We start from the raw sequence: 22,659 nt of genomic DNA, 5'->3' as shown, positions 1-22,659 counted from the left end.
GAGGGCTGTTTGGATTTGAGACTAATTCATATTCCCCTTTGTGGTTTCACATGTAGACATTCTAGTAATGTTATCTTTTTCTGAGTTGTATTTTGATGCTTCCTGTCACCATAGTTATTTCCTGTGGTCAAAGTTCGTTTTTGCTCTTGCTCATTTTTTTTTTTGAATATTTCATAATTTATAAAGTCAAGCCCTGCTCCTGGGACATTCACTGGCTTAGTGCACTGGGGCCTCAAGTGTCAACAGCTTATTCACTCTTCAGGATTGACCCAGCCTAGTTGCAACTGTTGTTGTCTAGTTTCTAGAGCTGGCAATTCTCCTTCTGTGCTAGTGCTGAAGAACATTCAGTTGTCCTGCTGTGCCCCCAGTCTGCTGTGTCAGGCCTTCATTTGCTTTGTGCTTTGACTGATCTCTCCGTCTTACTAGCTTGCCCTGATTACATCTGCTCTGGGCTGTATTCCCGTTTTACTGAAGTGAGACAAAATTTTCATTAAGTCCTTCTAAGTTATCTTAAGTTAGAAAGTTGTTCCACTCCATATTTTTATAGATTCCTTCATTTCCTTCATTCCAGAATCCCTTTAGAGACTTGATTTAATGTTATTTCTGAGGGAAACTGGGGAGAGCTCAAACAAGTTCCTGGCTTCTCTCCCATCTTGCCTCTGCCTCCCAAACTAAGTCTTAAGCTCCAGTTTTAAAGATTTATTTTGGCCTTAAACATTACATAGGAAATACATGTTATTTTAGAGGTTTCTGTCTCTATCACTGCATTGAGTTAAAATAACTGCTTTTTTATATCACGATAAATTGTAATTTGTTTTCAAGAAAGAGAAATACTTTCAGAAGGAAATACTGAAGTAAAAATTGTGTATTGAAGTAAAAAAGACCTATTGTTTGATTTTTAGATGCTCTGATAATTTTTCTCAATAATTTTATTGCAATAATTTTTGATGGTATTGTTTTTTTTATGTGTGTCAAAACTTTATTCTGGTGTAAATATTGGTAGCTGAAAAATGCAATGTATTTAATTTAGTTCCTTTGGTTTCTCCTTTGATCTGTGGAAACACCTCAACCCCCAACAGAGCTAATCTGTGCAAACTCAAGTCTTTAAAAACTATAGCAGCAAAACAAAGCAAAGGAAAAAGAAAACAGCAGATGAAGAGGACCTGGGGGTGGAGCATCACTTGTCGTGGACCACGGAGTTGCTAAACAATAGCTTCTTCCTCTACTTTTTCCTTTTCTTTCCTTCTGTTTCTTCAGAGAGGAGGTCTCAGGAGGCCAGGGTGTGCAGTTTTGGGAAGGCTGTTTCAATCCCTTGGCTGAAGGAATTCTGGAAGCTGGGCACAGGTTAATGGTCTGAGTTGCCACTTTCCCCATCATTGTCCACAGGGGCAGGAAAATCTAGAGTGTTCACATTTTTGGAGGCAATTTTGGGCTACATGTCTGCCTTTGCTTTTTCAACCCTCGGCATCTGGGCAAAGGAAGGAAAGTTAGACTCTTCTTCCAGGCTCCCAACACAGAATGAAGGGTGCAATGACCATCAGCGGATTATAAGGAAGCCAACATAGAGTCTTCATGGGACCTTGGCCTTCTGCTAAGAGGAGACTGTGAGAAGGAACCATGGTTCTCAGTGCTGCTGAGAACCAAAGCAGGATTGGGGAGCAGGCACTGAAGATAGGAAACTGTTGGAGATTCTCCAGAGCGATGTGAACTTCAAGATACTTTCCCTGCTTCTTGTTTTCTTCCATCTTGATGTGGAGCTCTCTCCTCTTCTCCCAGACCTTTTTCTGCCATAGATGCTGCCTCTTTTGATGTCATCTGAAAACACTTTCAGAGTTTCCTTTGAAAGGACAGGGGGCTGCAGACCCAGTTCATAGATGCTGAATTCACAGGTGAAAGGTAGATGGCAGGGGTAACAATGGTGCTGTCAGACATCTTCCAACATTCAGTAACCAGCAATCTCCACCACCAGGGCTGCAATCCTCTCAGGGATGTGCTCTAGGCTCCCATACTCCTGCACAAGGCAACACACATTCACAGGATGCAGAAACATGTACTGTCTATCCTCCTCTTGATAGAAGTAGTAATAGGGAGATCTATTCAAGGATCTGGTACTAAGCATGGCCTTCATCTCCTGCTGACTGATTTTGCTAAAAGTGGTCCCTTCTGTACCATTTTCATCCAGTATCTCTGAGGTGCAAACCTCTGCTACCACCGCAGGCTCCAGCTCAGCCACTGCCTCCTCCCCTTCCACCAAGTGGAGAGAGGGAAGAGGAGCAGGAGGAGAAGATTCTCTGGGGCAAGGGTCCACAATGTTTTCCTCAAAAGTAGACAGATACTCCAGAATACACTGGGGGCTGGGCTGGAGCAATGGCTCTTTGTTCAGAGGTGCTGCTATGAGGACTGACTCTTCTACTGTTGTTACACTATCAGTGACCTGGTCCTTTTGGCTTTTTCCAATCCTGACAGAGCTTTCTCTTGTGCCATGAGCTCCCATAGGGTGATCTCGACAAAGCACGCCTCAGTAGAGGGCATCTCCTCAGCCAGCTGCTGCTCCAGGGAGGCCTTCTCTTCTAGAATTACTCTCCATAGCACTTGCCCCATGGAGATCAACAGGAGTGTGTGGGGCTGCTGCTGTCCTTTGCTGCTCCAGCCCTCAGAAACTGAGGAGGAGCTGGAGGGCCTGCTGTGCTTGTCCATTTCAGGGGTGGTGCTGCTGCTGCTGGGTGAGCTGTGAGGAATCAACTGAGACCTTGAGGGCGATGGTGGGAGTGATTGTGAGCCAGGCTCATGGCATTGGGGGCCAGCAGCACATGGCAGGGATGGTCGCAGAGGTTCTAAGCCTTCATGGGGACATTGTCCCTTCTCCCTTCCTTGGCTGCTCAATTGGAGCAGCCATGGAGTACGGAGGGCTCCCAGGTTCAGGGCGGCTTGGGGCCGACGCGGCTCAGGCCTGGCTGTGAAGACCAGCAGCAGCACTCACACATCTGGGCCTGTCCTGGAGGAGCAGGTGGAGTGGAGACGAGGAAGGGGAAGGTGGATGGGGTGAGGTGGGGGGACCACGAGGAACTCCTGCCAGCAGAATACTCTCATTCCCCTGCCGCGGGACAGGGGAGAGGGTAGCTGGGATAGGGGTTGGAGAATCGCCTCGCCTGAGGGCCCAGGCACAGGCCCAGCAAGTCCAGGAATGGGGCTGACTTGCCAAACACATGGTATTGATAACAATTTTATCCATCCCTACTGTGACAAGTGAGACTTGTCTCTCTGAGGAAAAGTCATGGGGTGATTCAGACTTTTCTTTCTGAATTTCAGTTAGTTTGTTGTGTCTTTGGGTCAACTTTCAACGTGTGCCTCAGGAAAACATTGGCAGCCACAGCTCAATGGGAGTGACATTTGAGGCTGTGATTTTCTGTGATGAATCTCTTATTGTTACCAAAGTAAAATTACTGTCAATACTATTTAACAAGGGTATGTGATCATTAATAACTGAATCTATCCCAAGCTATCATGATTGCAACTTGCTATTTAAGATGTTATGGAACTGTAACTGGTATTATTATTAGTCTGATTGCAGGTATGATTGTCAAGGAATGTTATTAAGCCAATGATCCATGATACCAGCAACCCTATAGGATTCCATGAGGTGAAGGTTGAATTCTCATTGTTGTTTTTGTACTTCATTTTCAAAAAGTACAATATTATCAGGAAGGTGATGACATGACCTGCATGTGAATTGGATTTAAGTGAGGGAGGGCTGTGGAGAGTTACCAGTCTTACTTTCTCCTCTAGAGCCACCTGGGTTCAGGGGCCAGATATAGATCAGAATGATTAGAGTTGGTCCCTGGAGTTCTCTGTATTGGGTGAGGTAGGATTTTCCTGACTCATTTTTCCTAGTATGATATTTCCTTTTTCTTAACCCTTAAGAAATGGCAAAGTTCCTTGAATGACTCCTTTAGAAATAAAGGTCATATTTTCAAAAACAAGTCAACTTGTATTGATAATCCTATCTTTTCCTTTATCCTCCTTCCTTTCTTAAGTCTACAGAGGGCAGTAATGAACAAAATAAGTGGATCAAAGATATTCCTCTCCCTTTGGCTGTAGATGGAGCTGGAAAGTAATAAACTCAGGCAATTCCAGAGGATTATGTTTTGTTACAAGTAGATTCCAGCAACAATACAATCAGCAAACTTTTTAGTCAATCAACTCTCAGAAAAACAATGACATTCTTCCAATCAGTTTAGCTTCTAACAAAATTGCTGTAGAAACTACCTATCAATCAGTGATATTTCTTCTTAAATGGGAAATATTTCACCTTACTGACTTAAAACTGGCTGTGCTACACTATATGACTCTTGCCTAGGACTGACATGAACTTAGTGAAACATTCTCTTACTGTAGTTATGTCCCTGATTCTCTTTTTATGGAAAAATTTCTATAATAAGGTTAGGAGATCAGTATGAACACAATATTACATCTTTATCTGATATCCTAACATGGAATCACATTTCAGTCACTATGGTTAGATACATCTATAGTTAGATAAGATTTGAGACACTGAGTCTAGAATTTTAGTCTTTCTTATATTCTGAACAACTAAGTAGATGAGTACATACATTTGTTATCTCTCTGTTACTAGTTACATGTTCCTATGTAAGATAATGTCCTTTAATACCATAATGGTATGAGGATAACTAAGCAATGATGTAAAAACTTTTGAAACTAAGATAGGACTGTTATTTAGTGAGGTTAATATCAGAACTGTTTTCTATTCTGTTTTAATGAAAAAACTCTCAGAAGAATTGCTTGTGGTCTCTCTTATAAGAGCCTTAAGTAGACAGCCACTTAAAAAGATGACCAGTTTTACCAGAGGTTATTTTTTTGAGCATGATTAGAAATTGAAAATGTTGTATTTTAAACAACTTATTTTATACATAATGATTCAAAATGCTGTTTTGAAATTGATTACTTAATCTCTTTACACATTCCACCCCAACTCTTGTTTTCCCTTGGCATTTTTATTGTAGTTAATTTTAATTGTAGATAATATGACAACTATTAAGAGAACTCTTTCTGTTATTAAAGGTCATTCTATACAAAGTGTTCATTTTTTAGTTCTTAGCAGAGTCATATCCTCTTAATGGGGGAATGAACAATGTCATGCATAAAACATGGATTCAGAGTTTTCCAGTTTTTCAGTTTTTATTTGAATTTTTTGGATATATCAACGTGACAAATAGCTAACCTAAGAACGTCAATTCTCATCTTTAAAAGATTTCCCATTTTGATTTTCCATTACCATTTGACCTGGTTATTGGTAAAATAAATTTAAATTTTTGTTGATATCAATTTTATATTAGATTTTTAGCAAAGAAGAGGATCTCTACAGGTGACCTGAACTGGAGGAGCCAATCAGCTGAAAACTGCTCTGAGACCACATCGAGACCAAAGTGCAGCATCAGGAGATGTTTCTAGGAACGAGGTGGATATATGAGATGAAACTTCTGAACCTTAAGATATTACAGACCCTTGAAATGGACAATTTAATTCAATTTTACTATTTACTTTTTCTTTTTGTGCCTTTTCTCTGTAAGATTTGTTTACCAAAGGGGACTATATACAGATATATTTGAATATATATACATGCATATGTGTGTATACATACACACATACATGTGCATAACTACACATGTGTTTGTATATATACATATATGTATATGTGTGTGTGTGAAACTCCTTCTATATCATAAATCCATCAACTGTAATATATTGCTTGTTTCATCAGGGTTCTGGAATCATAGAGGGTTAGTGTATTAATTTTCTTTTTAGAATACTTAGATTATTTTTCTTTTTCCCTAGTGATCTTTGGAAACATACATAATAGCAGTACCCCTGGGTCAAAAGTTATAGATAGTTTAATAACACTTTGGTAATAATTCCAAATGACTCCAAAATTTTGGTTGGATCAGTTAAGAATTCTATCAACAGCAAATAAATATCCCAATTTCCCACATCCCTTCCAACATTTATTGCTTTCCCCTTTTTCATTTTACCAATGTGATAGGTGCAAAATGATATCTCAAGGTTGTTTCAATTTGCATTTGAAATTATGACTTCAAACATTTTTTCATATGGCTATAAATTGTTTTAGTTTCTTTGGAAAATTGCCAATTCATATCCTTTGACTAATTATCAACTGGAGAAGGATTTGTATTCTTTTGGTTTGACAAAGTTCCTTATATACAAAATTCTTTATACATATATTATTTCCAGATGATTGAGGTTACGCTTTTTTTCTGTCTTAGAAAAGAGATGATAATGTAAGGGTAATAAATATAATATTTTCTATGGATCATGGTCCCTGTATGGCAAAGTTTTTCTTCACAGTGTTTGGTGTTATATGAAATTAAAAATTATATTAAAATATTTTAAGAATGAATATCACCCTCAGTTGGCTAATAAAGAAACTCCATCCTAGAGATGTTTAGTGATTTGTCAAAGGTCACAGCAATAGTAAATAACAGAGCCAACTCATTTGATTTGATTTGAGTGAGTGAGGGCTGTGTAGGTCACCAGCCTCACTTCTCTTCTAGAGCCATCTGAATTCAGTGACCAGATATTCATCAGGATGACTGGAGATGACCTAGGATGAGGCAGTTGGGGTTAAGTGACTTGCCCAAGGTCACACAGCTAGTGAGTGTCAAGTGACTGAGGTGAGATTTGAACTCATTTCCTCCTGACTCCTGCCACTGGTGCTCTATGCATTGTACCATTTAGCTGCCCCAAAAGACTCTATATAAAAGACATAAAAAACCCATTTATTTAGACACTAAGAAGCCAAATCCCAGAACCAGAAAGCAAAATTCATCATGGTGACCAAGAAGTTAATAACCATGATCACCACAGGGGATAAAGGCATTCCTGATCCTCCCCCTCTCAGACAGGGCCTTCTCACAAGAAAACACTCAGGATCCTGAGCCTTGTCGCCTGCACCTGCCTGCATCCTCTCCTCTCTGACCTGAGTGTGCTTACTCATTTCCTCCTGGTTCTGCCTCACCCTTTCAGCAAACTCCTCCCAACATAGGCTCCACGTGACTTAAGGGGCCTATTAATGAATAGGAAAGATTTTCCAGTTAAATTACTATTATAGAGAAGTTAAGAAAATTGTCAAGGAGAGTTGGGCCTGAAGGGGACAAGTGCAGGACTGGAACTGTCCCAAAAAGCCCTACCTCAGCTAACTAGGGAGAACCTGAGCCCCAAGGATGTGTAGCCTGCAAGCACTATCACCAGGATACCAGGCATGCCTTAGCACAGCCAGAGAAATCAGGGAGGCTCTAGGAGAGACAGGGGTTCACCAACCACTGAACTTGCCTGTGCTCTAGCCCAGGGCAGGAGACCTCTTGTGACCAGACCACCCCTCCCCCACCACTCATGCAGTGGGCTCCGGGGTAACTCCAGGAAAACTCAGAAAGATTTCACTTGGCCTCTGCCTTGGCACACCAACCAACTCAGCACCAGATAATCTGCAACATTCTAGCTTCTAACTGAAAGAACCAGAATCCATAAAACCTAAAACCTCATGTTCTCAGCACAAGAACCATGGGACAGAGTCTCCTGTGCCCCAGAAGCAGAGATCTACTCTAAAAGTTAGGAGAAAGGCAATTATTATGAGTAAGAAGCAAACCAGAAAAGAGAAGACCATAGAATCTAACTATGGGGACAAAAATCAAATCACGAATACAGAGGAGGCCAACATTGAGACTACACTCACATCTGAAACCTCAGAAGGAAATATGAGCTGGTCTCCAGTACACAGAGCATTCTTGGAAGAGCTCAAGAAGGATTTTAAAAGCCAGATTAAAGGGGTAGAAGGAAAAATGGCCAATGATTTTAAAAATATGAAAAAAAGAATTCATGGAATAATTTAAAAGGAAAATTGGGCAAATGAATAAAGGATACATAACCTAACTGGAACAACTGGACAAACGGAAAAGGAGATACAAAAGTCAACAGAAGAAAACAATCTATTAAAAATTAAAATTGGTCAAGTAGAAGCTAATGACTCTATGAGACAGCAAGATTCAGTCAAACAGAATCTAAAGATTGAAAAAAAATAGAAGAAAATGGTCCTGCCTTGGGCTAAATGGATTATGTGATTGTGGCTGAGTACAAGAATACCCCTGTTCAAATATCTGAATTGAATCTAGGGGTGGTGACTAGCTAGGGGCAGTGACTATATTGTGTTTGGGGTCCTGTGATGTGATTAAAGTCAGACTGTGTGATTAAATCAGCACATGCCTGCTGTTCAGTGGGATCTATAATGTAGTTAGAATATTGTGTCTGGGGGTAGCTTTATTAGGATTCCATCAGTATCCATAATTGAATATAATATTCTAATATAGTTTGACCAGAGCAAAGGGCAATGGAGCTATAATCTCCCTTGTCCTAGATTCACAAGTAGCTGGTTAAGGAGAAAAGTAGAGCTGTCTTATTGCCAGGATGGGAATTTTTCTCAAGCACCACAGATGAAAACTCCATGAGTTCTCACCTTCTATGATTTGTGTCCATAATTTTTTGGAAATCCTTCATAGTGTATCACAGGATGAAAGTTACAGGAACATCAGTGGTATCAATCCATCTCTTCATTTTACAGAAGAAAAAAGTGAAGCCTGAGAGTCTAAGTGATTGTCCAGGGACGCAGAACTGGTGAGTGTCTAAGGTAGTCTTCCTGATTCCAGGTCCAGTGCTATCCACAATTTCACATATGAAATGAAGTAAAAAACAGAAATCAAAACTTTTTTATGCTTCTCTTGATTCTTGTATTTTAAAGTCAAATTTTCTATTCAGCTCTAGTCTTTTCATCCAGAGTTCTGGAAAGTTCTCTATATCAGTGAATGTCCATTTCCCCCCACCTATACTGAAATATCATACTTAGTTTTTCTAGGTAGGTAGTTCTTGGTTTTAATTCTAGCTCCTTTAACCCCTGGAATATCATATTCCAAGCCCTCTGATTCTTTAATGTGGAACTTGCTAAATTTTTTGTGATCCTTATTATGTTTCCACCAATACTTGAATTGTGTCTTTCTGGATGCTTGAATTACTTTTCCTTGACCTGGGAACTTTGGAATTTGGCTACAATAATGTGGCACCTTCTGCAGGCTTTTCCTGGTTCCTCAGTGCTAATGTTATCCTCTAACTAGGTTACCTAATATTTGATTTGAATATATCTTACATTTATATGTGTATATGTTATATCTGTCTTCACAATTTAAGATAATTGAATGTAGGAATCATTTCTATTTTATTTTTATACTCCTAGTGCTTTGTACAGTGTATATAATAGTACTTAATAAATGTATCTTGGTGGATGGATAGAGAGATTTAGAATCAGGAGATCTGGGATTGAATACTGATTCTGAAAATTTCCAGTGGTGTGATTATGATGGTGGCACTTTCCCATGCTGAGTCTGAATTTCTTCATGCAGAAACTGCCATAAACTTCCTTGTTCTATCTACTTCACACAGCTGTAGTGATAAAAGCTTCTTGAAAACCCCTAAGCACAGTACAAATATGAATTATCATTACTGTTTTCACAACCATGGGGTCACTGGGTTTCCTATCTATAGAAACTCATTATCAATTTTTTAACCACCTCATGAAGTGAATGCTATTTTGCTAATAGATATCTGAAAAGAAAGAAACAATAGCTGAAGATATGGGAAATTAAGGTTAGTTACTTTCTATGCTTTTTAAAAGAAGTGTGGCAGGTATTGTCACTGGAAAGGTAAGCATGTTAGCGATAGAGAATAAGGAGCACGATATTTCTGAGGAATTATCTACTATAGTGTTCTGAAATTGAAGGGGGAAAATAGACCATGTTAGGTAATGAGGGAGCAAGAAGAAATAAACTCAGGAGAAAAAATTCCCTCTGGATATTGTTTCCTGTTTATGTATAGAAAAACATCCCTTTGAAAGTTATCCAGTCAAGATATTCTGACATTCCAGAGATCCATATATTTAAGTCTGTTGTAATCTTGAACTGCATTATTCTTACAGAGGCAAGCAGCAAATTCTAAGATGGATGAGAAGTTTGTTATTGATTATTGAAAACTCATATTAGTTATTCTATAGTCACTAAACTCTTCCACTGCCTTTCAGACTTTTCCATACTTGCCAAACTAAGGGATCTTTCCAATTCATGGATTTAAAAATGTGATAAGGTGAGAGATTCTTGTGGAAATCTCATGTTTTATACTTTGCAATTCAATATGTACCTGATTGTTAGTTTGGAAAGTACTGCTGAGTGATAATCCAATATTGTGGCTCATAGGGGAAGAGAAAGCATATTATATCTTTTGGCCTTGATTACCCCCTTGGCTTCATTCTCTTGTCATTAGAATTGAGTGTCATCTTTCTAGTCTGTCCCTAATTTTTTTTTTTTGCTCACAAAATCTGTATAGCAGATGCTTTTCATCCCTTTTGTGAAAGGTAGTTTAATACATTCTGTGTAAAACTACATAAGTCTTTTCTACAATGTTCAATACTGTCTCATTCTACAATTTGTGGATGATTGAGTTAGTAATAGAATTTGGCACATGCTTTCTATTAATCAAAGAGTGTCAAATCAAAAGTACAAATCATTTGTTCAGAGATGGTCCTGTTTAAAGGTGTAGAAATTTTCAAAAAACTCCAAGTCCTTTTTGCAACACTGGGACCTATGATTATGTAATTCCTCCCTTCCAATTCTTTCTATTTTCCCTTTAGTCTACACTAGATTGTGCTTCTTATCAACTTCATCCCTCACCCTAAACTTATTTTACCTCTTACTTGAAATTCCTTCAGTGCATATGCCTCATCTTAATGGCTATTTTTTTTCTGTTAATGTATACCACTATGCCAATGCTCATCACCTTTGTGTTTTACTCTCAAAATTTGGAAAAATTCACATCTCTCTCTTGGAAGGTGTGTGTATACAGTCACACATGCATATGTACATAAGTATTTTTCTGTGTTCATTTCTTCATGAAGAAAGGGAATGATGAAATATCCATCTTTTTATCCCTTTTCCATGAGTCCTTCACCTTATTTCTCTCACCTCAACTGGAATTATTTTGCTTCAAACACATTATGATTCTTTCCTTGGATATCATTTAGACATTCTCAACAAGAAGATTAAATGTTATTTTGCAGTGATATTCCTTTACATTCATGTTTTGCCATGTGTTTGGCCAACACCTAATTCAATAATTATTCTTTACTAGCAAAGGGAGAACTCAAGAATGAATTATTTTCTGAAAGGGTATTGCTATAATTTTTTTTTACTGTTTTTGAATGCTTTGTATTTTTTACCTGGAAGCATGTGCCTAACAATTTGATCATTAAGTCAGTAGGAAATACACATTTTAGTCAAGTTCTTAGTATAATTCCAAAATCTTTTCCAGAACATACATAGCTCCATAGTGTATTAGTACTAGTCTTACCTCAAACCTTTCAATATTTATGATTCTCATATTTTATCATCTTTGTAAAATTTTTGGTGTGAAATCAAACCTCAGAGCTATATTGATTTGAACTTCTCTGGTCATTAGTGATTTATAACTTTTCATTTAAGAACTATTTGTTTATATCTGTTGGTGACTTAGTTATTAATCTTATATACTCATGTAGTTTATTCTCAATATTATGTATCAGAGATAATTAATGTAAATATCTTCCCCAATCCAATGATTTCCTTCTTATACTAGTAGAATTGATTTTTTTAGTTCAAATTCTTTTTAGTTTCTCACAATGAAACTTATATTTTGTCATCATCTCTATTCCATGCTTGGCCATTAATTCCCTTCTTAACCATATCTGTGAAATATACCTGACCTGGTTCTCTTCCATGCTTTTTTTAGATAGTGTGATCTTTAATATTCAGGTTGTTCCAACATTTTGAGCTTATTGTAAAATGCATTGTTAGTGGAAGATCTTAGCCTAAACTTAATTTCTGCTAAATTTCATACCTGTTTATCCAGCAGTGTTTGTTGAAAAAAGAATTTTTCCTCTAGGAATTCTTGTTCTCAGGCTTATCTAATATTACTTTATTGAATTTGAACTTTTATGATTATTCCTTATCCACTATATTGTGCTAATTTACTCTTCTGTTTCTAAAAGCAGTCATCAGTTAGTTTTCATTACCGTTTTTTTAGTATGGCTTGAATTCTGGAAGACCTGCTTCCCAAATTATGATTTGCAAAACTCTGTTCTCTTTGTCTCTTTCATGCTTTTACAAATTCAGTCACCTTTGTTGAGGATGGTGTTCTTTAGACAAAGGAGCAAATTCTGCTTGTAGGAAAGGAGATGAGAATGTTGTAGGTGCCACTGAAGATTTCTAGGAAGTCTATTGCCTCGGGTTTTACACAGAGTCAGAAGGGGCTGTAGGAGCTTTCTAGAGTGAAAGATTTTATTTCTTGAAAACTTTCGAATCAGTCTGATTACTGCTTAGAATACTTCTTTCCCCTAAGCATGAAAGTAGTCAGCTAGCATTTGTGGTTATTTTTGGTTTTTGTTATTGCAAAAGAATGCATATATATTATCTCATTTGGTGCTCACATTCTTAATTTGATTTGGTCATGATACATTTGAAACCATTCTGAAACTGAATTAGTTTTCTTTATGGAGAACTGAAGAATATACCTTAAAAATTAATGCATAGCTCTAAACAGAGTTAGGGTTAGGGTTAGTTATTGAGTGCAAAACTTTAAAGTATAGGAAGAGGGAAGAACAGGACTCTTGGTTCAAGAACATGGGAGGAGATTATTTTGCAATGGAGAGATAACCTTCTACTTGCAATATAAGATCTGATAATTCCTCTTCATTTGTCTGGATATTTAGCTTCATACCTTTCAATTCACTTATGAGATTGATGAAAGTGTCTTAAGAATGTTTTTAATAGCTCACCTTAAGAAAATCATTGTTTATTCTATGCAAAACAAGCTAGGTGAAATCTTTTTGTGCTCTCTTCAATAATGACAGGAAACAGTCTTTCCAGAATATATTGTACATGCTGGTAATTAATGGGGAGCATACCAGTGAGCTTTTGAGTGATGATACCAGAGTGTGTAGCTGCTCAGGATTACCTGTAGAGCTCTGACAGAAAAAAAAAAACAAAACACTAGCCAGTTGCTTTTTAGGGAACTAGTCTGCCAATTATAATGGAGTTAGAGGGAACTAACTTTGAAGGGAGTGCTATACTAGTTTGTCTTTATATTTCTTCCCTGTCCCTCCCACATTTACAGATGTCCCTTATTCCTCTGGAGGATTTTTAACAATTATTTTTCAGGTTCATGCAGAACAACATTAATGGAAATGGAATGAAGAACTTACCTTAGATATCAAACTGGAAACTGATCATTTAATTGCAATAACTAGGTGACAATTTTATGGTGGATTTATTACATTTCCTGCTCTATTTGACTCAGGTCCTCCTGACTCCAGGGCTAATGCTCTATCCACCAGATCACCTAGCTCCCTCCTTCCTTCTTGTTTGCATTGATGCTTACTTGTATATCCTGGTTATATAAGATAGTTTTCCAGCATTTCTAATCCCTGCACACTATATTCCTTTTCTTCCCCTTTTCCATGCTTTTCTCAAATGTAATATTTCCACTCTTAGCCTTTGTCTGATTGGACTCCCTCTATGACTCCTGATGATGTTAAGATTCAGAGGTGACACATATATCATCTCCTGATATTAGAAGGCAAGTAGTTTATCCTTGTTTAGTCCCTTGTCATTGTTTATCTTTGCTCCTGTGTTTGATCTTCAAAATATCAGTGCAGCTTAAAGGCCCTCTATTTCATTAAAAATCCATTCTCCCTCTTCCACTTTCAATGTTCCCTCCTTTCCCAGAACATTATATTCTATCTCCCTTGGTCAGTCATTCTTGGCAGTAAGTTGATATTCTTTTCCTTTTGGAATATTGTATACTAAGTTTCTGGTTCCTTTATGGAGGTGGCTTTATAGAGTGTGATCCTTATTGTGGTTCCTGAATATTTGAAGTCTTCCTTTCTGGCTCCTTGAAATATTTTTTTCCATGATCTAAAAACATAGTAATTAGGATATGATAGTCCTGAGAATTTTCATTTGAGAATTTCTTCCAGGAAATGGCCAGTGGGGTCTTTCTACCTCTACTCTGACCTTTGGTTTTAAGAGATCCATTGAGTTTTGATTTACAATTCCTTGAAATGTCATGTCTAGAGGCAGAACCAAGATGGCAGAATAAATGCAGGAACTAACCTCTCCCAAATTCTCCTCCCAACAATGTTAAAACAACAACTCAAAATGGATTCTGGAGGGGTAAAACCAGAAAAAGGACAGGATGAAACAATTTTACCCCCCAAGACAGCTTTGAATGTTGGAAGAAAATGTTTATCTCACTGGGGTGAGAATGGACTGCAATCTTTTCATGACACAGGTCATGGTAATAAATCAGCAACAGGCCTTAAGAGTGATTAAATTGACAGTAGAAGCTTCATGAGATGGTAAGGGGGTCAGAGAACTGGTCAGATTACAGGTGATTGCTTACTGGCACTGAGTGCAGAACTCTCTTGCATTGCCCATATGCAGTTCTTGGTGACCGATCCAGGATCAGGTAAAGCATGGCTGAAGGAGATCACAAGCAATGGTCACATTTTCAGGGTAGACGAGAGTGCTAGTGGTGACTCACAGACTTAAGCACAGACCAGGAGAACAGTGACCACACCTCCCCTTAGATCTCTCCATGTGGGAAGAACTGAAACTAATAGAATCTGAGAACTATCTCTGAAAACAGCTAAAAAAAAACCCCAGAAACTTGGGAGAATTCTCCCTACTCTGGATCCCCAGAAGCATAGAAAGTTACTGTGGTGACAAGAAAGATCAAAACACAAACTCTGGAGAAACCAATATCAGTAAAGCTATGTGTAAAGAACCAAGAGGAAGAATGTGGATTGATGGTAGGCCCAAAAAGAATTCCTGGAGAAGCTCCAAATGGAGTTTCAAAATCAAATAAAAAGTCAGAGGAAAAATTGGGAAAATAAGAGAGGAATTGAAAAAAGACATAAAAATGTTCACAAGTTTGCAAAAGAGACCCAGAAATAATGAAGAAAACATATTTTAAAAAACCTAAAATAGTCCAAATGGCAAAAGAGGCAGAAATATTCATTGAAGAGATAGACTCCTTAAAAAAGCAGAATTGGCCAAGTGGGAAAGCAAAAAGATGTGCAAAAATTCACCGAAGAAAAGAACTCTTTAGCAAGTAGAACTGGCCAAATAGAAAAAGAATATAAAGAAAATAATTAAAAAACATTAGAATTGTGTAAGTAGAAGTTGGTGACTCTATAAGACAAGAAGGAACAACAATAGCCCTCTCTCCCTCAAATCTAAAGAATGAGAAAACAGTAGAGAATGTGAAATATCTCATTGGAAAAACAACTGACCTGGAAAATAGATTAATGAGGGATAATTTAAAAATTATTAGAATTACCTGAAAGACATAATACAAAAAGAATCTAGACATCACATTTCAAGAAATTATATTCTGATTCTATTTACCAGAATGTAAAATAGAAATAGAAATAATCCACTGATCACCTCCTAAAAGAGATCCCCAAAGAAAAACAATAGCCAAATTCCAGAGATCTCAGGTCAGATACAAAAATATTGCAAGCAGCTAGAAACAAATCAAATATTGCGGAGCTACAGTCAAGATAACACAAGATTTAGCAGCTTTTACATTAAAGAGTCAGAAGGTTTGGAATTTGATATTCCAGCTAGGATTACAAACAAGACCTAACCAGCAAAACTGAGTATAATCCTTCAGGGGAAAATGTATATTTAATGAAATAGAGAACTTTTAAACATTCCTGAAGTAAAGACCAGAGTTGAATAGAAAATTTGACTTTAAAGTACAAGATTCAAGAGAAGCTTAACAAAGTAAATAGGAAAGATAAATCATAAGCAATTCAATGAGGTTAAATTGTTTACATTCCCATGTGGGAAAATAATATTTGTCACTCCTGAGAACTTTATCACTACTAGGATAGTAAGAATGAGAATATATGGTGAGAGGGCATGGACATGATTTGACTATGATGGGATGATATCTAAAAAAATTAAAATATGAGAAATGGAGATGGCTAGTATGGAATGATATCTAAAAAAATAAAATTAAAAGGTAAAATAAGGATTCAGTGGGAGAAGGGAAAAAGAGAGGAAGAATGGGATATTATCTCACATAAGAGAGAAGAACTTTTACAATGGAAGGGAAAATGGGGAAAGGGTGGCTTACAATGCAGTAACTTTACTCTCATCAGAATACTTTCATCAGGGAACACACGCACATTCAGTCACCCTACAGAAAAGTAGAAAGGGAATGGCATTAGAGAAGGGGGGGCTGAGAAAAAGGAGGGGAAGTTGAGGAAGGTGGTGTTCAAATGTAAAACAATTTTAAGAAGGGACAGTGTAAGAGGAGAAAGATATTGGGGGGGTGATAAATGGGAGGGTGACAGAGGGAAATACATATTAATGATAACTGAAAATATTTCCAAATGGCATTTTTTTCAATTACATGTAAAGCCAAATTTTAACATTCATTTTACTTTTTTATTAACAATTTAAATATATTTATTTCTTTTTAGTTTCCAACATTCATTTCCACAAGATTTTGAGTTCTAAATTTTCTTCCCATTTCTCCCTCCCCCCATTCCAAGATACAACGCATTCTGATAACCCATTCTCCCAGTCTTCTCTCTCTTTTGTCATTTCCTCCCCCCTCCCCCACTTTATCCCCATCCCCTTTACTTTCTTGAAGGGCAAGACAGATTTCTATACTCCATTGACCGTATATCTTATTTTCTAGTTGTGTGTAAAAATAATTTTTTAACGTTTGTTTTTAGAACTTTGAGTTCCAAATTCTCTTCCTTCTTCTCTTCCCACTTACCTCCATTGAATAAGCAAGCAATTCAACATAGGTTATACACATGTAGTTATGCAAAACACCTCCGTAGTAGTTATACTGTGAAAGGTTAATAATATTTCCCTGCATCCTCTCCCGCCCACCCCCAATTATTCTATTTCCTGCTTTGACGCTGTCTCTTTTCTAAAGTGTTTGCTTTTGACTACTCCCTTCCCAGTCTACCCTCCCTCTTATTTCCTTCCCCCTACTTTTCTGCAGGGAAAGATAACCAATTGAGTGTGTATGTTATTATCTTCTTAAGCCAAATCTGATGAGAGTAAGGTTCACTCATTTCTTCTCACCTCCCCCTCTTCCACTCCATTGTGAAACCTTTTTCTTGCCTCTTTTATGTGAGATAATTTACCCCATTCTATGTCTCCCTTTCTCCTTCTCCAAATATATTCCTCTCTCAACCCATAATTTTATTTTTTAGATTTCATCCCTTCATATTCAATTCACCCTGTGTCATCTATCTATCTATCTATCTATCTATCTATCTATCTATCTATCTATCTATCTATCTATCTATCTATCTATCTATCTATCTATCTGTCTGTCTGTCTGTCTGTCTGTCTGTCTGTCTGTCTGTCTGTCTGTCTATCTATCTATCTATCTATCTATCTATCTATCTATCTATCTATCTATCATCTATCTGTCTGTCTATGTATCTCTCTATCAGCTATCTCTTTCCTCCAACTACCCTAATATTGAGAAATGTCTCATGAGTTGCAAATATCATCTTTCCTACAAGAATGTAAATAGTTCCAATTTAATAAGTCTATTATGATTTTACTTTCCTGTTTACTTTTTCATGCTTCTCTTGATTCTTGTATTTGAAAGTCAAATTTTGTATTCAGCTCTGGTCTTTTCATCAAGAATGCTTGAAAGTCCTCCATTTCATTGAATGTCCTTTTATCCCCAGAAGGATTATATTCCGTTTTGCCAGATAGGTGATTCTTGGTTTTTGACCTCTGGTATATCATATTCTAAGCCCTTCAATCCCTTAATGTACAAGCTTCTAGATCTTTTCCTGATTGTATTTCCACAATACTTTAATTGTTTCTTTCTGGCTGCTTGCAATATTTTCTCATTTACCCAGTGACCTTTTTGATATTTGTGACTTGAGAAGTCCGGAAACTGCCACCGCTGCCAGTGATTCAGTCCCATGAAACTTGCTTCCACCCATCCATCTGTGCTGGTGCGGGTCATACTGGACTGTGCTCTGCTTCCTGCCTGGTGTGAAAGATCTTTTCTGTCTGTTTTCCAGGTTGTCTTGGTCTGGGGATTTGCTTCACTCTTTTGTCATTTTGTGGGTTCTTTACCTCTAGAATTTGTTTAGGGTCATTTTTTATACGTATTTGTAGGCTGCTGTGGAAGAGCTCAGGGAAGTTTCTGCTTTTACTCAGCCATCTTAGCTCCACCCTACGTTTGACATTCATTTAAAAAAAAAATATTGTGTTCCAAATTTTTTCCTCCTTCCTTTAATTTTTTTTCTTTACCCTAAAAAGTTAAGCATTTAAAAATAATATTTAATCCTCCCCCAATTATATGTTAAAATAATTTTTAACATTTTGAACTTTAAAAAAGTTTTTAAAAAAGTTTTGAGTTCCAAATTCAAAACCTCCCTTTCTTTTCCCCCTCCCCACTCCCTGAGATGGCAAGGATTCCATTATAGGTTACACATTTTCAATTATGAAACACATTTCCATATTAGTCATTTTATACAGGAAAACTTTTACAAAAGGATCCCCTTCAAGTGGGGAATGGCTGAATAAATTGTCTGTGATCATGATGGCATACTATTGTTGTATAAGAAAGTATTTTGTACAAAGAAAAAGAGAAAGAAAGTGAGAAACAGCATGCTTCAGTCTATATTTAGAAAATATCAGTTATTTCTCTGGAGGTGCATAACACACTTTAGCATGAGTCTTTTGGGATTGTCTTGGATCATTATATTGGTGAGACTAGCTAAGTCATTTACAATTCTTCAACATGCAATATTGCTGTCATAGTATACAGAATTCTCCTGGTTCTGCTCACTCCATTTTGACAGTTTGTTTAAATCTTTCCAGGCTTTTTTTTCCTGAAATACTCCTGCTTGTCATCTATTAGAGCATATTAGTATTCCATTACATTCACATGCCTCAACTTGTTTAGTCATTCCCCAATTGATGGGCATCCCTTCAATTTCCACTTTTTTGCCTCCACAAAAAGAGCTACTACATATATTCTTGCAAATGTTCATCCTTTTCCTTTTTCATGAATTGTGAAAAATTTTTCACAGTATTTTTCTTTGATCAAAGCCTCATTTCTCAAATACATAGAGTTTAAGAATTTAAGAATACAAGTCATTCACCAATTGATAAATGATAAAAATATGAATGATTTTTAGATGAGAAAATCAAGTTATCTATAGTCATAAAAATACTCTAAATTGCTACTAATTAGAGAAATTCAAATCAAAGCAAATACTACCTCATACCTATCAGACTGGTTAACATGACAGAAAAAAATGACAGATGTTTCAGGGGATGTGAGAAAATTGGATACTAATACACTGTTGGTAGAGTTGTGAACTGCTCGAGCTATTCTGGAGAGTGATTTGGAACAATGACCAAAGAGCTATAAAGTTCTGCATATCCTTTGACCCAGGAATACCACTACTAGGTCTATTTCCCAAAATAATTTAAAAAAAGAAAGGGACCTACATGTATAAAAATATTTGTAGCAGCTCTTTTTGTGGAGGCAAAGAATTTGAAATTGCAAGTGTGTCAATCATTTGGGGAATGGGTGAACAAGTTGTGTGTGATTTTGATGAGATATTACAGTGCTATAAGAAATGATGAGCAGGATCCCTTCAGAGAAACCTGGAACAATTTACATGATCTGATACAAAGTGAAGTGAGCAGAATCAGCAGAACAGTGTACAAGTGCTGAGAATTTTGCTTGAGTTTCTACCTAAGTTGTGCTTTTCTGCTTGTTAGACATTTTTGAGTAATTTTCTTCTGGATTTATGTGTTGCATGCCACCATTAATACTCTTTAAAGTGGGATTCTTTTTCTGCTTGCTCATTATAGCTACTTTCTGACTTTGAAGTTCATCTTAGAACTAGGTTCTTTGGCACTTCTAAAGGGAAGGTCTGGGCTGATTGTGTTTTCTCCTTTCTTGGGATATTAAATGTTGTGTTACTCCAGGCCTTATGGAATGGGTGGTGCATGAAGACTACAAGCTTTTAGTGCTTCAAACAATTTCTCCACCCTTGTCTGAGCTCTGCAAATTCTTGACTTGGATTTGGTTCTGAGCACGAGGAGACTGCTATTATGCACAGCTAGGAAGCTTTGTTGGTTCAGAGTTGCAGAATTGCAATTTTTTTCTCTGTTCTGGATTTCTGCCCCAGTTATTCTTCTACAAGCTGGGCTTAGGTACTAGAACTGAGATTTTTCTCGTATGAGACCTCTCAGACTATGATCTGAACCACATAGTTACTGGAACTTCTGAACTTCCTTATTTCTTGATATATCTACTAAAGTTTCCCTATCTGGAATGCCATATCTGGAATGCCACTCATATATACAAGTCTCCTCCTCAGTTCAGTCTTATCTGTGACTCAATATTAAGTAGTGGGTGAGAAAGCTGTAAGTACAATTCTTTCTCTGTCCCAGTACCCTGGTAAGCGTTTAGGAGTGATTTGATAGGGGTCTCAGACCTCCTTTTGCTCTCATGCATAGTCTTTCCCTGGGTGCTAGATTGTTCACCTGGTCCAATTCTGTCCTCAGTGTCTATAGATCTCCTTGTCTATGTGCCTATTCTGAGGTGGTTTGGACAAATAATTCACTCTGACTTTTTCTGGATTTTCCTATCAGGACTTGTTTTAATGCATTTCCTAGGATTTTTGGAGGAGCTTGTAGATGGGAACTTGATAACTAGCATTTCTGGAATTATTTAAGTAATAGTTGGGATACGGGGCATCCTTGCTTTTCACTTGTATTTGTTAGAAGGCATCCATTGGGACTGAGGGAGGCTATTACATCTCCTTAATCTTGAAAATTTCAATAAAGGAGAGATTATTTTCTGGGCTTCCATGGTTATGCATTTCGCAATTTAGATGGAATTTATAGAACCTCAGAGTTGGAAGGTACTTTAGAATTCCTCCAATCCAACCCATGTCTAAAAATTCTCCATGTACTTGTCAAAACAATTAACAAACATTGGTATCATAGTATTCAATAGAGTGAGTTCCTTCAAGACAGATACTATTTTGTTTTGTCTTTGTATTCTTAGTGCCTAGAAGAGTGGATGGCACAGAGGAGATACTAAATAAATGATTGGAATGATTATTTAAAACTTATGATCAAAAAGCCAAAAAAATACTGGACTGGATAGAATTGTAGGAACATTTTATCAAGTGATGAAGGAAAAAATAATAAGTATGTTACATAAATTACTATTAAATATTAAAAATAATCCTCCAAATATCTTTTGTTAGAGTATTATGGCCTTGGTAACTAACCCATGAATTCATAGAGAAAACAAAGAGAATTAGATACCAAAATAATGAATGAATAGGAATGGAAAAAAATAAAAAGTGTATCAGAAATGCAAGAACACTAGTTTTAAAAAAACATATTCATTTTGACCAGATTGGATTCATATCAGATATGTCAGAATGTGAATTTAGTAATATGGAAACTGTTGGGGGACAGCTCTGGACCGGGGTCCCCCGTGAGGACCGTGAGACGCCTGAGGGTCCAAACCTGCTTACGTGGCAGGCTAGCTGGTCTAGCAAGCCACGAGGTACTGGGATGGCCCTGGTAACAGGCTGGCTCCACCCACGGGGAGGCACTTGGGAGGAGCTCTCCCGCCCATGGGAGGTACGGGGGAGGAGACAGGGGATAATAAAAGGGGATGACCATGAGAGCTGGAGAGAGAAAAAAATGGAATAAAGCTTGCTGGCTGCAACTCCTTTCGGGTGCTCTGCCTGTTTATTCCCCTTCCCCAACAGGGAGAGGGAATTCCCTCCCCCGAACCAGGAGGAGGGCCGGAGACGTCCGAGGACCGGGGATAGGTAAGTAGAAGGCGAAGGCCCGGGAGTCACCCCGGGCATCTGGCGCCCCGAACAAGGGACCGCCGTAGGGAGAGGAGAATCCGCCTTGCCCCGCAGTAGTAGCCTTGCTCCGCTACTGCAGGAAGACTCAGGCAGCCTCAGTATTGAGAAGTGGCCTTGACCTGCTACTGCGGGAAGATTCAGGCAGTCTTAATATTGGGAAGTGGCCAGGATGGGTCAGGGAAATAGTTTTCCCAGTTTAAAGCCCGAAGATAAAGGAGTACTTGCTTGTCAGCTGTATAAGCTTTGTAAGATCTAGGGGCTTAAGCCCCACATTCGGGACTGTAGAGCATTTGTGGAAAAGATCTGGGATGTTTCCCCTTGGCTAGAGCATTGTGGGTTATGCCCAGCTAAATGGGACATAGTGGGACAACAGATGGTTGCCTATGAGAGAGTGAACCCGGGTGTATTAACAGAGGAGGACTTTACGTTCTTTCAAGTGGTCGCTGCACTTTTGTGCTCGGATCCCCGTCCCCTCTGGTGATCAAACGGCGAGACCCAGTCAGGGCAGTCCCTTCAAGGGACGACAGAAGAAGAAGAGGAATCCGATGAGGATGATCCCAACCCCAAGCCCTTATATCCAT

General features: G+C 37.9%; 1 pseudogene; it reads right to left on the bottom strand.

Moving 5' to 3' along the window:
- Positions 1-1,177: 1,177 nt before the first annotated feature.
- Positions 1,178-22,659, bottom strand: LOC140522708 (E3 ubiquitin-protein ligase RNF10 pseudogene; annotated as a pseudogene).

The sequence above is a fragment of the Notamacropus eugenii genome, chromosome 2 (genome assembly GCF_028372415.1).
Source record: "Notamacropus eugenii isolate mMacEug1 chromosome 2, mMacEug1.pri_v2, whole genome shotgun sequence".
Taxonomy (NCBI): Eukaryota; Metazoa; Chordata; class Mammalia; order Diprotodontia; family Macropodidae; genus Notamacropus; species Notamacropus eugenii.
This window is presented reverse-complemented; position numbering and strand designations above follow the sequence as displayed.